We start from the raw sequence: 18,003 nt of genomic DNA, 5'->3' as shown, positions 1-18,003 counted from the left end.
GACCCTCTTTAAAAGGGGCGGGGCGATAGCCCACAATGCTGTACAGAAGCCATGAGAAATATAATCCTGTGCCACCGCCATCAGGAGCTGCACACGTGGGCATAGCAATGGGGAACCTATGTGCCACAAACTATTCATTCTGTCAAGGTGTCTGCATGCCCCAGTCAGACCGCGGTTTTTTATAAATAGTCACAGGCAGGTACAACTCCGCAATGGGAATTCCGTGTGCACCCACAGCATGGGTGGCTTCCTGGAACCCACCGGCTGTACATAAATGTATCCCATTGCAGTGCCCATCACAGCTGAGGTAACGTCTGATTAAATGTTTTTGTCAAATGTTTTTGGAAAGGCCCACTGCCTATATTCAATAAATATGTCTTCTGTCCCTGCCTCACCACCACTACTGGCCCTGGACTATGTATAATTACTGTAGGACGCAATGCTCTGCACGGCCGATATACAAAAAAAAAAAAAGTGCAACACTGCAAAAAGCAGCCTCCACACTACTGCACACGGTCAGATGTGGCCCTAAGAAGGACCGTTGGGGTTCTTGAAGCCTAAAATAACTCCTAATGCTCTCCCTATAGCAGCAGCACCAGCAGCAGCACTTTCCCTGATCTCTGTCAGAATGCATCTGTGGCGAGCCGCGGGAGGGGCCGATTTATATACTCGGGTGACACCTGATCTCGCCAGCCACTCACTGCAGGGGGGTGGTATAGGGCTTGAACGTCGCAGGGGGAAGTTGTAATGCCTTCCCTGTCTTTCTATTGGCCAGAAAAGCGCGCTAACGTCTCAGAGATGAAAGTGAAAGTAACTCGAACATCACGTGGTACTCGTCTCGAGTAACGAGCATCTCGAACACGCTAATACTCGAATGATTATCAAGCTCGGACGAGTACGTTCGCTCATCTCTAAATATAATGCCTAGGGTATTTTTAAGTGACAGCTGAGGTGTTTGAGGTGGTGTGTAAAGATGGGTCTACAACTATATTGAAATCAACCACAACTATCAAATCTTCTGCAAAATCCATCCATTTTTTTAAGTGATTTGGTTAGACAGGTAAGTTGCTTCTGATTAGGTGCATATAGTTTTACATAGGAGATTTAATTGGTGCTTAAAGGAGATGTCTCGAGGAAGCAGTGAATTTTTTTTTTTGCCCAGTCCCCCTAATTAAACATACATTACTAATTACCCCTGTAAATGACTTTCCTAGCTGGTTTCTACTTACCGTTCCAGCGTTTCAGCAACTTATAAAACTTTTTCCCAAGATGGCCGCCAGCTCTTTTCGCATCGCTTGCTGTAGCCCGACGTGCGCGCTCCCGAGACGCTACCAGCTGTGTCTCCATGGCAACCATACGCCCCCGCAGCCGCTGACCGGACCCCTGGAGTGAACACGGCCGACGAGTCACCCACCGCCAGGCAGAAGGTAACCGGCGCAGCCCCCCCATCACAGCGGCAGCCCCCACGGCCCAGCGACAGCCCCCCCCCCGGCCCAGCGCTAGTTCCCCCGGCCCAGCGACAGCCCCCCCCCGGCCCAGCGACAGCCCCCCCCGGCCCAGCCCTAGTTCCCCCGGCCCAGCGACAGCCCCCCCCGGCCCAGCGCTAGTTCCCCCGGCCCAGCGCTAGTTCCCCCGGCGCAGCGACAGCCCCCCCCCATCGCAGCGGCAGCCCCCCCCCCGTCGCAGCCCGGCGCACCGGCAGCCCCCCCGGCCCATCACTTACCAGGACAGCTGGACGGCGGGACAGCTGGGCGGCTTCTCCGGACAGCTCAACAGCTCTGCACCTTCCTCTAACAGAGGAAGGTACAGAATGGCCGCTCCAGCGCGCTCCCGAGCAGTGACAGCTCGTCTGCGCATGCGCAGAAGAGCTGTAGCGGGGAGCACACTGAAGCGGCTCAAGCTGGAAGGAGAAGACCGGACTGCGCAAGCGCGTCTAAAAAAGCAAGCTGCCGGCGAATTTAGACGGAACCATGGAGACGAGGACGCTAGCAACGGAGCAGGTAAGTGAATAACTTCTGTATGGCTCATATTTAATGCACGATGTATATTACAAAGTGCATTAATATGGCCATACGGAAGTGTATAACCCCACTTGGTTTCGCGAGACCACCCCTTTAAGAGGGCTCCGTACAAAAATAAATACCATCCTTCTGGATCTAATATGGGCAGTGAGGGAAGAAAAGGGATATTTTCCCAATGACAATGGTGCAGAGTGTTAATGCAGCAAAATGCAGTCTAAAGCTCTCGGTCACGACCTGAAGGTTGCAGGTTCAATCCCCGCTTGGTTCAGGTAGCCAGCTCAAGGTTGACCCATGCTACCGAGGTCGGTAAAATGAGTATCCAGCTTGCTGGGGGGTAAAAGATGACTATGGAAGGCAATGGCAAACCCCTCTATGAGTCAGTCATGACTCAGTGCTTGCATCAGGGAACTTTACGTTATGTAAAGGCAAAAGTGTGCATACTGTGAAATCATTTGTTATAATTGAGAATTGGAAGCTTAGGTTTATGACTGTGTCTGAAGTGCATTTTGTTTGTAAGAACATTAAATCTTGAAACAAAACAATTTTTTTAGCCTTCAAATTGGATATCCTAAAAATTTGTATCTTTTTGAAGGATTGTTGCAGTGTCAATATAGTTTAATAAGCTACAGATAACATCTCCCAGTTTAACCATCTTAATTTTTGTCTGCTACTCCCTCCAATACTTTTCCTTGCACATGTTTAATATATATACTGGAACAATGACCTTTTTTGGGGTGTGATGCTTTTGGGTGTGAATTCTATTTAGTTGCAATTAATATCAATAAAGAAATGTATTATTTCATCTGATGCCATTGTTCTGTGTATTTCTTCTTGATTAATTCTGCACCATTTCTGGTTAAATGGACTTTTTGCATTGTTTTAGGGACACAATAGGGGGACAGTGGGGTTACCCTTTATTTATACAGACAGGTGATTTGAATCTAGTGATATAGGGGCAGATTTATTGAAAATGTGCCAGATTCCTGGTGAAAATTACACTAGAAAATCGTTCTATACACATTTTTAACAAGTTTTACTTACCTTTAAACTCTTTTTTTGGCATGCCTGAAAAAGGGGCGCATCAAAAATGGATCAAACTTTTGGTGTAAATACTAGAGTATATCTAAGTTAACTAATATTGGTATAAGCTTAGACCAGACGGTCTAAAAAATTTGCCAGATTTATCATCCATATAAGCCACTGTAATACCTCTGACACATTTGAAGACCATCTAGTCTAAGTTTGCATTGTCTAATAGACAGTATCAGTAAAATAGCCTTATTGTGTTTAATTGCACTTTCTTACAACAGTTCATTGCCTCCATTATGCCCCCTCTATGTGGAATTGAGACCCTGATAATGTTGGTTTAAGGCTTTCGTGCCATGTTGTATATATGTAAGTTGAAGTTGGCACTGACAGAGTGATGGCGAGGTACAGACTGCTATGAGGTGCTCCACCTTCACTGTAAGGACAATATACCCCAGTGAGGTAAGAGCTGTTTTGTAGAATGTGAATGATAACAGGTTTATATATACTTAATATACTTAGACGTTCTGCTAGAAGCAGTTTTTTTTTATGCCTGGAATGGTTACAAATATGGATAATAGCTAATGAGGTTTTGCTGCAACTCAGATATGTATTATGATGCTCTGAATCCTCTGAAATGTGTATAATGTTCTGTAGACATTGGCTTTGGTTTTTCCATAGTGTTACAAAATTAAAGACACAAGTCTGCAGACATATGGACCACTCCTTGCCCTCATCGTTATTAGGTAATGTGATGCCAGGCAACCAGAGACCTGACAGTTCAAGTCCCTGCAGGAACATACAATGAAAGAAAACGTTAAAAAAAGAAAGTAAAAAACACACTGTTCAAAGTCCAATAGTACTCCCATAGATTGACCTTATATCCGTTCTATGCAGGCACCCTGCAGACTTTATATGTAATTACAGTACCATAATATCCAGTGATGACAAGTGATGTCTGCTCTGACTGGAGTTATTCACACTACATTTTCTTCTCCATCTGGCCCAGACTGCCACGACAATTTATTTTAGTCACAACTTGTCACTATAGAATTTAACATATGTACATCTTTGGCTCCTTGCTTTTCCAGCATTATCCCTACATTTTCCACTTTTCTACACAATCTCCTTATCTATAGAGCCCCAGATAGTAATTAGGCCTCACATAGTAAGTGCTGCTTTTAGCGCCCTCCACACAATAAAAGTGCCTGTTTTATGCCCCCATACAATAATAATGCCCTCTTCCATGCCTTCACTTTTATCTATACAAGCCTATGAGAGTATGTCCGCACTCAAAAGAGTCAGATTTTCGTGCCACATACTAACTTTAGAGGGGAAAACCGCTGGATCATTAGAGCGGGGGAGTATAAAATATATATCGCCCTGTTGCCTGCCACGTTCTTTTACAGCATAAACTCAATATATGGTGCTGTAGGGATGTGATAGGTTCCCTTTGATCCCAGAGCGTCCCAGAGAGTCCCAGAGACCTCAAGCCTGAAGCTGGTGTCCTCTCAAAGCATCAGAACACCGGGGAGAAAAATGCATTTACAAGCTCTGTCATCAAGCTGTTACAGCTGTGTGTATATTGTAAGCGATTGGAGGGGGGAAGCACTGTTGACATTTTCCTAGTGTGGCAAGGGGGCCTGGTCACAGATGTGATACCTGTGCCCTCTATAGCTATGACACTGGCTGTGAATACTTCTTATGAATGCATTATGACAGTTGTAATTAATGAGAAAAGATGAATAGTCCGTACATGCTATTACGAGGAACTATTACATTACCTAAGCTGCAAGAAATACTTTGCAATATATTTCCATTAGTGACTACGCTATTTATGATATATGTGGGAAAATAAACCATCACTAGATGCAGGGTGCAGTTAAATAACCATTTTTCCAATATGCATACCCACAAAACTGACTTACTTGTTCCTATACAATTTTTTAAACTGGTCATATGGTTTGTCAATTGAGATTCTCCATCATAGATCATATTCCTACTCAAAAGAGGGATTAAGACAGAGAGAAATCATTACCATAACATGAAGGCAAATGCATTAATAAAGTCAATAAATTGCACACCAAGGGACTGAATATGGGTTATTTACTAAACGTGGGGAACTGGTTCTGATTCTATTCCTCAGTGTAGTAAGCAGATTAATGTTATAGCTGATATAAACTATTCTCCCTTATAATTGTACATATTGGTGACTATTCAGCTCCTAATTTATTTTGCGTGTTCTTTTTTAGATCATGCTGAGATATGTGGGTGGAACACTCACTATCTTTGGGTGGAATGTTTTTATTATGTCTGTTTTTTATTATGATTAACATCGACATTCCATTATCTTCTCCATCTGGCTCAGACTGCCATGGCAATTTCTTCTAGTCACAACTTGTCACTATAGAATTTGACATATATCCATCTTTGGCTCTTTGTATTTCCAGCACTCTCCTCATTTTCCATGCTTGTACACAAGCTCCCCATTTATAGTGTCCCAGATAGTAATTGGGCATCACATAGTAAGCGCTGCTTTTAGTGTTCTACACACAGTAAAACAGCCCCTTTTGTGCCCCCATACAGTAATAATACCCTCTTTCATACCTCTAACTCTTTTCTATACAAGTCTATGGGAGTAGTTGTGCACTCAAAATAATCAGATTTCCGCTCGGCGCACTGACTTCAGAGGGGTATGCCGCTGGATCATGGGAGCAGGTGATACAATCCTATGTACTGGTGGTTTGTCAAGGGTGTCCTGGGCCCAGTTGCATTGTGTCCATGTGTTCATGTATCCACTGGTCCCAACACCTCCTGAGTCTAGTCAGAATGGCTCAGGTGGCAGGCAATTTGTCCATTTGACCATCCTGCAGTTATGCACCCCCTCTCAAACTCTTAACTGGACAAAATCTCTTCACTTGCATCTTAGAGGCATATCTAGTGGTCAAAAAGCTCTACACAAGCAGAAAAAGAGGTCTATTACACAGTAATATCCTCTGAGAGCCTTTTTATAGGCCAAGGATGAAACAACTTTTAGGGCCTGAGGTAGCAAGATCATTACTCTAATCACACCACAATTCTAATTATATGCATATGTGCCTGAGATGTAACTGCATGCCAATTTTTGCAGAAAATCGACAACTTCTTCAAGGTGCAGCATAGGTCATCAAGAATTGATTGGCTAGGGTCTGCTGCTTGGGATCCCAACCAATCAGCTATTCTGGCGCCTGCAATTATCAATGCATAGGGATGGGAGCAATCTGCTTCTGCTCTGTTCCCTTTGTGTTTTGCCAGTGACAGTGGGCGCCAAACGGCTGATTGATTGAGGTCCTGAGCAGCGGACTTTAGCCAATCAACTATTGATGACCTACTAAACCCCTAATTTTCCTATATATACCCACAAAACTGGCTTACCTGTGCCTAGACAATCTTTTAAAACTGACTATGTGATTCATCAAGTGAGATTCTCCATCATAGATTATGTTCTCCCTCTAAAGAGGGATGATGACAAAAGAAAATTATTGAAGCGGTGTGAACTGAATTGGTTATAAAACTCAATACTTTGGTTAAAAAGCTCAATGCATTAAAACCCAGGAGACAGAATAAGGATTAGTCACTGAGCGTGCTTATATGAAACTTGCTTCTCTTTTATCGATGCACTAAAAAGTCCCTAACTGTGGTAAGTGGATTATTAGTGTTACATGTGATGTATATTTTCCTTACAATTGTGCACTTTGGCGACTACGCACTTTTTAAAGTATTTTTAATTGTTCTTTTTTTAGATCATACTGAGATATATGGACCGAAAACACACCCTTTTTGCGCGAAATGTTTTTGGATGTCTTTTTTTGTTTGTGATTAACATTGACAAAAAAGTGTAATTTCTTTTAACCTAGGACATCGTCCTTTAGATTTCTTCTTGATTGATTCTGCACCATCCCTAGGTGAATAGACTTTTTGTATTGTTTGGGGACATTGGGAGTTGCCCTTTTTTTATACAGACAGGTACTTTGATTTTAGTGATGCTGATTTTAATTGCACCTTACTGCAACAGTGTTATTATGTGAAACTGAGATCCTGACAACATTTCCTTAGATTACTTATTCCATGCCATGTACAGGACACCTAAACCTGACACTAACACAGTGATGATGTGATGTGTACTGCTATGCAGTGCTCCCCCATCACCTCTGTCAAGTTTAACCCCACTCTGCCCCTCACAATGGTTTGTTGCCTTTTAACTTATGGTTATAGTTTGGATGATTATCCACCTTTTCTTCATCCTAGTACATTTGTTCATTTTGACACTCCATTTTGTTACAGACACCTGAGAATAAGTTGATCACAGGGTCCCCAGACAGCAGCTTTAGGCCGGCTTCACACTGGCGATCGGATTTCTTGCAATGCGAGAGTGAGTGTAAATGAATGATAATGAAACCGATGATTTTCAATGGTTTCATTCTCATTTGCGATGTCTTCACTCAACCCTTGCAGCGCTAAGAAAATTCTGCTCTATCGCCCATTGTTTTCAGCTGTCGCAGAGCTCCGCGATGCTATCCCATTGCTTTCAATGGGGCTGTCACCCCATTGAAAGCAGTGGGTTGCAGGCAACCACCACAGCGATGATTTTTGGGGAAGGGCTTGAAGTATAAGCCCTTCCCCGAAAATAATCCCTAGCTGTAAAAAAAAGTAAAAAAATTAACTCACCTAGATGAGCTGCCCAGCTCTTCTCTTCATCCCCGGCAGTCATGTTCTGTCTTCTGGAGGCTGGTGATTGAAAAATCCCTGTCTCCAGAAAGCGCTGCCTCTGATTGGCTAATAAGAAGCAGCTCCCAGCCGTCATTGAATGATGAATGGTCACAGTGCTCAGCCAATCACAGGCAGTGCTCAGCCATTCAATAATTCACTGCTGGGGATGGAGAGAAGAGCCAGACAGCTCATCTCGTTGAGTAAATTTTTATTTTTGTTTTTACTTTTTTTTTTACAGCTAGAGATGATTTTCAGGGAAAGGCTTATATTTCAAGCCCTTCCCCAAAAAATCATCACTGTGGGAGTTGCCTGCAACCCACTGCTTTCAATGTGGCAGCAGTAGCCCCGGCCCCATTGAAAGCAAGGGAATAGCATCGTGGACCTCTGCCACAGCTGTGACAGCTGTGGCAATGGATTCTTTCATCCCCGCAGTCCCCGCATGAATGAAGGAATCCCCTGCCATAGCTATCACAGGTGTCACAGCTCTATCAGGGGAGTGCAATGTACTCCCTATGTTTTCAATGGGACTGGTGCTGCTGCTGCCAGCCTTATTGAAAGCAATGGGCAATAGGGCAGATTTTTCATAGCGCTACGAGGGTTGAGTATGAAACCATTGAAAATCATTGGTTTCATTATCATGCGTTTTCACTCACTCTCGCATCGCAAGAAAACCTATCGCCAGTGTGAAGCCAGCCTTAAACTGTAAGGGAGTCCAGCAACAAGTGCTGCGATAGCAAATATAGTGCCAACACTGGGAACATGCAGAACTACAAACCTCTTGACTAAATCAATGGACATGTTATACATAACACTGCAAGATCCTTCGGAGGGAGAGATAGTCTTGGTAGATGCTCTCTGCTCTGGCTAATAGAAGTAGGTCCTAAATTGGCTCTATTCACATGAAACTCCAGTATATATGAAAATTGCTTTACTAAATCAGACAATCCCACTGAGATATGCGAACGTGCAAGAAATTTGCAATAACAATTAGTATAATATTCAGATTAGATTCATATTTTTATGGTTCCTTATTGCACATGCTGTCCATGTAGTTACAGAACAGAAGTCCGATAATCCAGCACCTTCCAGATTGTCCAGACCAGGTTAGCATTTTTTTATATGAACAGATTTACAGATCAGCTGAAGAATAAAGAAAACATGATGATGATAATAATAATTGGCCATTGATAATGTTTAGAGAAGTAATTACCAAATATACAAGATGGCTGCTGTGGCGATACGGCATGCAGTATTGTTTTTTTCTAATGAATTCATACATATTATATTTAGGGGCATTAAAAGACCCCATGCACTTCTATGGCTGCTTCATTTCAGCTCCGTAAAGCTTACAATAATATGACTGTTCATGAGACCTTTAAAGTATGTTTTGGACATATTTCACCATTAAACCTGCATGAACTTTCAGCAGGAAGCTGTACTTTAGTTATGAGCAGGTTCAGCTGCCTCTTCTCAATCTGGGACTTCTCAGGAGTTCACCCAAACTCTTGCACATTACTTTAGAACTTTTTCTGCACAGTTGTGTTTTGGAACACATGCAGAAAACCCAGACGATGTATCAGTCAGTTACAATTTCACTTCACTTTATACATCATCTCTGTCACATTTAAGTCACATTGTTTAAATTTGCAGTTTTTTATAGAAAGTTCAGCAGTGTGGTAAGAAGCTGAAAGACAGTGCAAAGTGCCTCATCAGGTCAGAGTTCAAATGTGCATGTAGATGTGTCTCTGCGGCATCTCCTTTCTTATTATAAATTGCGGCAATTTACAATTTGATGACATTAATCATAGATGACAGTCTATACAAATGAGTGCAGCAGCTCAGTCACAGTGGGTACTAAGCATCCAAGGACCGGACTCTAAAAGGAAAAGATTAACATTGACAAAAAAACTGTATTTTTTATCTGATGACATTGTTCCGTGTATTTCTTCATCATTAATTCTGAACCATCTTTAGTTGGATGGACTTTTTGTATTGTTGGGGGACTTTGGGGTTGCCCTCTTTTTATACGGACAGGCAGAGGCGTAACTTGAAGCTCCTGGGCCCCGGTGCAAAACTTGTAACAGGGCCCCCAACTATAATGCTTTACTCATAGTACTGGGCTCCCTATATGGAAAAGAGAGGCCTTATGGGCCCCCTAAGGCTCCTGGGCCCGGGTGCAACCACATCCCCTGCATCCTCTATAGTTAGGCCCCTGCGGACAGGTACTTTGCTTTGATGATGAGTTTGTATATACTTAAAGGGCTTGTCTAGGGTTAGAAAACATAGCTGCTTTCTTCCAAACAGAGCGCTAGGTTGCTTGTAGGTTGTGTGGTATTGCAGCTCAGCTCCCATTCACTTAAATGGAGCTAGGCTGCAATACCACACACAACCCCATGGACAAGGGTGACCTATGTTTGGAAGAAAGCAGCCACGTTTTACTATCTCTGGATAACCCCTTTCACTTAAAGTTTATTAGACACTTTATTAGACACATTTGACACTGTCGACCATAATCTCCTTCTCACTATGCTCCTCTCTATTGGTCTAAAGGATACTGCTCTCTCCTGGTTCTCTTCCTACCTCTCTGACCGCTCTTTCAGTGTTTCCTTTGCTGGTTCTATCTCTGCTCCACTTCCTCTCGCTGTCGGGGTACCCCAGGGCTCGGTCCTTGGTCCCCTTCTTTTCTCTATCTATACTGCCCCAATTGGACAAACCATCCACAGATTTGGCCTCCAATACCATCTCTACGCTGATGACACCCAACTATACACCTCCTCTCGTGAGATCTCTGGACCATTCCTCCAAAATATCACCGACTGTCTGTCCGCTGTCTCTAACACTATGTCCTCCCTTTTTCTCAAACTAAACATCTCTAAAACTGACCTCCTTGTCTTTCCACCTTCTAACCGACCTCCCCTCAACATCTCCATTCCAGTGTCTGGCACCATCATAACCCCCAGACGGCATGCCCGATGCCTTGGGGTCACACTGGACTCTGACCTCTCCTTTGCCCCCCATATCCAATCTCTGGCCCAAACATGCCACATGCACCTCAGAAATATTGCTAAAATACGTCCGTTCCTAACCACAGACACGCTAAAGACGCTCGTGGTTGCGCTCATCCACTCCCGGCTTGACTACTGCAACTCGCTACTCATTGGCCTCCCCAGCACTAGATTCGCTCCACTCCAATCCATACTAAAGGCAGCAGCTAGACTCATTTTGCTATCCAGTCGTTATTCAGACGCCTCTGCACTATGCCAGTCGCTGCATTGGCTGCCCATCCACTGCAGAACTAAATTTAAACTCCTCTACCTCACTCACAAAGCTCTGCATGGCGCTGCGCCACCATACATCGCCTCCCTACTGTCAGTACACCACCCAGCCCGCTCACTCCGATCGGCTAACACCCTCAGACTAAATGCCCCTGTAATACGAACCTCTCATGCTCGCCTACAGGACTTCACTAGAGCAGCACCCATCCTCTGGAATGCTCTACCCCAAGGCATCCGGACAATTCCCGATGCACGAAATTTCAGATGTGCCTTAAAAATGCACCTCTTCAGGGAAGCATACCAAATCCCCTGACCTAGTCCCTCGCCCCTCCCTATGGTGCCCCACCCTGTTTTGCCTTCTGATAAATGATCTGTACATGAAATTTCCTATTGCCTGTGTTCCCCACCCCCTGCACCTCCTGTACCACCCTCAACCCATTTGTGTCTAACCCAATGTATCTCGCATTGTAATTGTTGCAATTGTTGTATTGTTTTGCATTTATCCATGCCTGAAAGCGCTGCGGAATGAGTTGGCGCTATACAAATAAAGATTATTATTATTATTATTATTATAATGAGTTTTGCAGTATTAATTAATGTTTGCTACTTTGCACACTAGCAGGTATTACTGTCTTTTGCATTGACACTATATGCAGCTCTGTGCTATACTGACAATTTTATTGTGTTATATCTTTGCCTCTCTATGTCCATGTTCTCTTTTAACCCCTTCCTGTAACAATAAAAACTACAGCTCGTCTCAAAATAAATAAGCCCCCACAGAGCTCTGTCCGTGGAAAAATAAATAAGTTATAGAACATTGAATGCAGCGATATAGAATTTTTTTTTTTTAAAAAAGGGGGTTTATTGTGGAAAAACCTAAAAAAAATATGAACTTTGGTATCGTTGTAATCGTACCGACCCGCAGACAAAATGTATTGTGTCATTTATGCTGCGTGATTAACATTGTATAAAAAAAAAACCGAAAAATTCTATGGCAGCATTGATGCGTTTTCTCTCCCTGCTATCATAAAAAAATTATTAAAAGTTTTACAATATAGTCAATGTACCCAAAAATGGCACCAATAAATCTACGCAAAAAACAAGCCCTTATACGAGGGGCTCCGATAAGTCCTTGGCTTTGTGGTCTTTTTTTGTTTCTATGGTAACAATTGTTACATGACATGAAAGCCTTATGTGTCTAATATATGTTTTCAAAATGTTGTGTTTGTAGCTTATGGCAACAGTGATCATGCGGGAAAACAAAATGGCGGAGTCTACGGCGATATTCACAGCAAATGAGAGCAGAGCAGTAATAAAAGTCTTGTTTCTGCAAGGAAAGTCTGTGAAGGATATTCATGGTGATATGTCGCAGACATTGGGGGTGGGGGGGGCAATGCTATTTATATTCTATAGTTAAGAACTGGGTTGCCTAATTTAAAACGGGCCACTTCAGCACCAATGATGAGGAACGTCCTGGACGACCGAAAGAGGTTGTTGTTCCGGAGATCGTTGATGCTGTGCACAACCTCATACAGGAGAATCGGCTAATTTCAGCTAAAGGAATAGCAGACATCATATGGATGTCATTATCCATGAACATTTGAACATGAAGAAGCTATCTGCAAAGGGGGTCCCCAAATGTTTGACAACAGATCAGAAAAGCATGCGAGTGAAAACTTCCCGGTCCATTTGTCAGCGTTTCCGGACTGATAAGAACTTCCTGGATCGACTGGTCACTATGGATGAGACCTGGATTTATTTGTATGAGCCTGAAACCAAGGAGCAGTCAAAAGAGTGGAGGCACAGTGGTTCTCCTCGCCCAAAAAAGTTCAGGGTGCAAAAATCAGCCACTAAGGTGATGGCGTCTGTGTTCTGGGATAAGGAGGGCGTGCTGCTAGTGGACTACCTTCAAAATGGTCCCACCATCAATGCAAGGTATTTGTTACCATGCAGCGGCTGCCGGGGGGCGCGGGTGGCTGGTCGTCGTGGTGCGCACGCTTGTGCGTCTCGGCGGCAACGTGCGTGCGGGCGTCTGAGTGCAGCTCTATGCACGAGCCCATGGTTATGGGATTCTGCTGGGAGGTAGTCGCCTCCCTCTCTCCACCCCTGGGTGGTGGCTTCTGCTTATAAGGCTGGCAGTGAGGTCCATTCACTGACAGTTATTGGTTTCTGTTCAGTGTGCTAGCATCCTGCCTCTGTCAGGATGTGGAAAAATTCCCCCTCAATATAAGGAAGGTGTGTGAGTGGTTGCTCATCAGTACTTTGCACCTGTGCGGTCACTCCTCCATATAGAAGTTAGGCTGTCTGCATGTTTGGGATGTGGTGTTATTACCTGCCCTCCTGTATCAATATATCAGTAAGTATATGGTAAGTCAGGCAAAGCAGCAATTACTCAGTTTTTTTCACTGTTTTAAGACTTGAGCTTCATGGGATTGCATATAAAATGGGGGGGGGAGCTATGTTTAATGTTAATACAATAATAAATAAAATATCACTGCACAATAAAGAAATAGAAAAAATAAGGTTTGGGTAGTTGGTTTGGGTTTTATTGGATGTTGGGTGTTGAGGTTTGGTATGGTCTTTGTCAAGGAAAGTGTTAAGCAGCTGATCAAAAATGACAAGTCATGAGCTCATGAGTGCCATGGAACTCTTCAGTTTCTCAACAGTGACTGCTAGAAGGGTAAATAGCATGGCCACCCAAGATCAGTTAATCGATCAGGAGAGGATCGGAGGGCGGTATCGATTTAACCAACTTGTATGACTTTTATCGCGCTTCCCAACTGCGCTACTGGACAGACTCAGTCCATCCGTCTAAAGACAAACTACTCCTAGCCTTAATCGAGGGTTATGGTGGAGATTCTCTGGTTGAGGACCTCTGGTTACCATCAAGGAGTCATTACAGAGCTAGGAACATCAACCCTTTACTTAGAGGTCCGTGTGGAGTTTGGGATGAGCTTAGGCCGGACTTGGCTCCTGGTCCTTCTCCTATCCTTCCACTGTGTTCCATCTATAAAGTGCTCAACCATCCTCCTGACCCGGGTACTATATCGGTGTGGAGGAAGTTTCAATCACTTACACTGACCAATTTGCAAACCCTGGCTCACCTTTCCCCAGCCACAATTTTACAAACCCTGTTACCAGCAGAGAACCTCTGCTTTCCTCCTTTCTACACCGAGCTAAAGTAGTCAGAATATTTAGGGAGTTTCTTAGATCATACAAATCTACAAGACCCCAAGATCAGTTAATCACCAGAGGTGATTGTGCTAATCAGCTGATTGTCAGCATGTCTACATGTCTAACACTTAGAAAAGTGTTTGTCATTATGAGTCATCAGCTGCACAGGCTACAATCAGGAAGTTTGCAATGGCAGTTAATTAACCCTTTTAAGATTGCAACAACTTTTACTTTAAAGGCTTTAGGGGGGCATGTTTTTAAATTAAAGAGGTTTTCCAGCACAAAACTTTTGATCCTGAGGATGGGTCACCATTAGTTGATCGTTGGGAGTCCATCGATCGTGATCTCTGCCAATCAGTTGATTGAATAGCTCGTGGCACTCCAGCGAGCACTGCGGCCTCTCCTCTGGCCAGTGACGTCACGTTCATTCATCACATGGTCTGAGAGCAGCTCTGTCCCATTCAAGTGGATGGGATGGAGCTGCAATACTAGGCACAGCCACTGTACAATAAACTGGGCTGTGCCTGGTATGGACTAATATGACAGCGGCACTCACCTGTGTCGCTGTCACTTTAAGCGGCTGATTGACAGAGATCACGAGCAACAGACCTCCATCGATGAACTAATTTTTTGGCAGATGATGAAAGTTTTTGCCAAAAGTTTAAATTGATGAATAATAAGTATGCATTTCTTATGATTTTATTGAGTGTGGAATATTTACAGCGTGAATTGGAGACCCTTGTTACTCAGAATAGAAGCTTGGAGGAAGAGATTAGAAGCTTGTTGACACCTGCGGATAAATTAGCTAAGCATCTACAGAGGCACCGGCCAGAAATAGAAATAGTGAAATGTGACAAGTGGCATTGTGATTAGGACAATTGTAAGAGAGGAAGAATATTTAATTGACAAGTGAATTTCCGGCAGGAGCAGCAATAACAGAATAGGACAGATTAATTTTGGATATACGATAAAGGATTCTGATTCAACAGATGATGCTACTAGATCTGATTTTTTTAGGTCAAAATCAGCATGGAGGAAACTCGGGAGGGGGGGACACAAACATCAATGCCCAGGAAAGAGAAGTCAAACCACTATACAAGCAAGGGGAGGTGATACCCCACCCAGCAATCTGTACAGAGACAAAACTAGTGGGCAATATATCTCTTCTATTACACTTTCTGAGAATGATATTAATTATACTACTAAATAAGGTTGTCATTTTGTCCGACGGCCTCTGTGCATTGGTTTAAATTAGAGTTGGAGAGATTTTTTTAGAAAGTAGAGACAAAGTTTTTTTGAAGAAAGACCTATGACAAAAGTTAAGATTCACATGATATACTCTGCTTGAAAGACTTAGATCTGTATACAAGGTGTGTATTTATTCCTTTGAATAATCATGTAGTAGATTCTTATATAGAGATTGTGTCTAAACAGATTAGAACATTGAGAGAGGGAAGGCCATTAAATATTGCCTTTGGCTTTTCCCTTGGAATAAAGGAGGCTTTAGGGCAGAGGTGTGACTTGAAGCTTCTGGGCCCCGGTACTAAACCTGTAACGGGGCCCCCAACTATAATGCTTTATTCATAGTACTGGGCTCCCTATATGGAGAAAAGAGGCCTTATGGATCCCCTAAGGCTCCTGGGCCCGGGTGTAACCACATCCCCTGCATCCCCTATAGTTACGCCCCTGCTTTGGGGGATTTGATGCATAATAGGAATATTACAATAAAACATGCAGACAAATGGGGTGCAATCGTGGTGATGGGCACAGAGATATAGGGAAGAAATTTGGAGACAGCTCAGTGATACAAAAGTATATGAACGCTTGAGTAGCGATCCAAAATTTGACATAATTCAGGAAATTAATGTCATTTTTGATTATGCTTTATGTGAGGATATTACTGATATGAAATTGGGCAACTTTTTGAAGATTACCACACGATTTACCCCATTTTTATATACCGTACCAAACATACATAAGAATTTGAGGAAGCTTATAAGTATATCAATAGTTTCGGGAATCTGTTTTTTGTCCAATAGCCATTTTAAGGCCTTAGTCAAATGGGCGTTTTTTCGCGCGATTTGCGCATGCACATGCGTCCGGCGATTTTATAAAATCATTGCTTTGCAATGGTATCGGACACATGAGCGCTTTTTATGCGCTCGTCCGATAAATTATAGAACAGAAATCGCAGATCGCACCTATCTGCGATTCCTGTTCTCTTCTCTATATGCGCTCAATGGGGCTCTCACTCACCCATTCATGAATTCATGAATGGGTGTGAGTGAGAGCTGCCTCTGATTGGTCAGGCTGTGACCAATCAGAGGCAGCTCATTCAGCAGGCGGGGATTTTAAATCCCCGGCTGCTGAATACTACAGAGAGCAGTTCAGGAGAACTGTTGCCGGCCGCGGCTGAACTCCGTCTGGCGGGACAAGGTGAGTATTTATTTATTTTTTTTTTTTTTTACACATTTCTTGATGAATTGCAGGGAAGGGCTTATATATTTAAGCCCTTCCCGAAAATTCATCCCGCGCTCACCCGGCTGTATTGCCGGCTCCATTGAATTCAATGCGCTGGACAGCTCCGGCCCGTTTCTATTGAAACATGGCTAGGAGCAGTATTTTCGGGCGATTTTTCGGCCCCGGTCACGCGATTTGCAGATGCGCATCCGCCCGTGTGACTAAGGCCTTATGGATATAGTTTTAAGTCTATTTGCTATGATTATACACTTTTATATATGTCATACATCAGATCTTTTTATGTAAGTTGGAAGAGTTGTCAATTCCAGAGACGTTTTATTTAGTCTCTTTCAATATAGTAACTCTCTATACCTCCATTACCCATCAAAGGGAGTTGAAAGCTGTATGTGATGCTCTATCTCGTGGTCGTGCACATGTGGTCCTTGACGTGACAGAGGTTATGCTCAAGAAAAAAAAATTCTCTTTGGGGATAACTTCTTTATACAGTGGACAGGCACTGTGATGGGGTCCAATGTGGCCCAATATACGCTAAGATCTGTATGACCACCTTCGAGGACTAATATGTGTACAGTTCCGTTTTTATGAGGCGCTTGGTGCTGATGGCACTGCATAAATTACATTTTTGCTAATTGGTTAGGTTCCCTTGAAGAATTTGTAATAATCTTTTGTATTATGACAATATTCACCCTAAACATATGTTAGATTCATTACCGAGGAGTCAGCTTCTGTGGGTAAGATGGATGGTTTCAGATGATCAGAGGTTGGGACAAAGAATTGAAGAAATGTGTATGAAGTTCTTGGATAGGGAAAATCCGAGGGATTTTTTAGATAAACATAGAGTGTATTTGGATAATGTGGAGAAAAAAGATACTCTGAAAGTAGCGGGTAGGAGGAGACAAAGAACACTAAGGATGCCATTTGTATGTATCAGGATTATAGTGGTCGTATTTATTAAAAATGAATGGCGTATTCTGCAAAAGGGTCTTCCTGGGATACCGGAGTTTTCATTGCTTCCAATTATGGCTTATAAGAGAGTGAAGAACCTGGGAGATCAATTAGTAAGTTCAGATATTAGAAGTAGTAGTAGCCCTAATGAAAGACTATTGGCTCCTATTAATGCTGGGAATTTCCCTGGTCTAAATTGTCTAAATCTGTTGGATTATGTGGGGGTATGCTATTCAATGTCCCTGTAATCTTTTATATAGTGGGGAAAAGTACTATGAAAGTAAGGGAAAGGATGAACAAAAATAAAAGCACAATAAAGATGTTTCCTTCAT

The sequence above is a fragment of the Eleutherodactylus coqui genome, chromosome 6, assembly GCF_035609145.1.
Source record: "Eleutherodactylus coqui strain aEleCoq1 chromosome 6, aEleCoq1.hap1, whole genome shotgun sequence".
NCBI classification, from domain to species: domain Eukaryota; kingdom Metazoa; phylum Chordata; class Amphibia; order Anura; family Eleutherodactylidae; genus Eleutherodactylus; species Eleutherodactylus coqui.
This window is presented reverse-complemented; position numbering follows the sequence as displayed.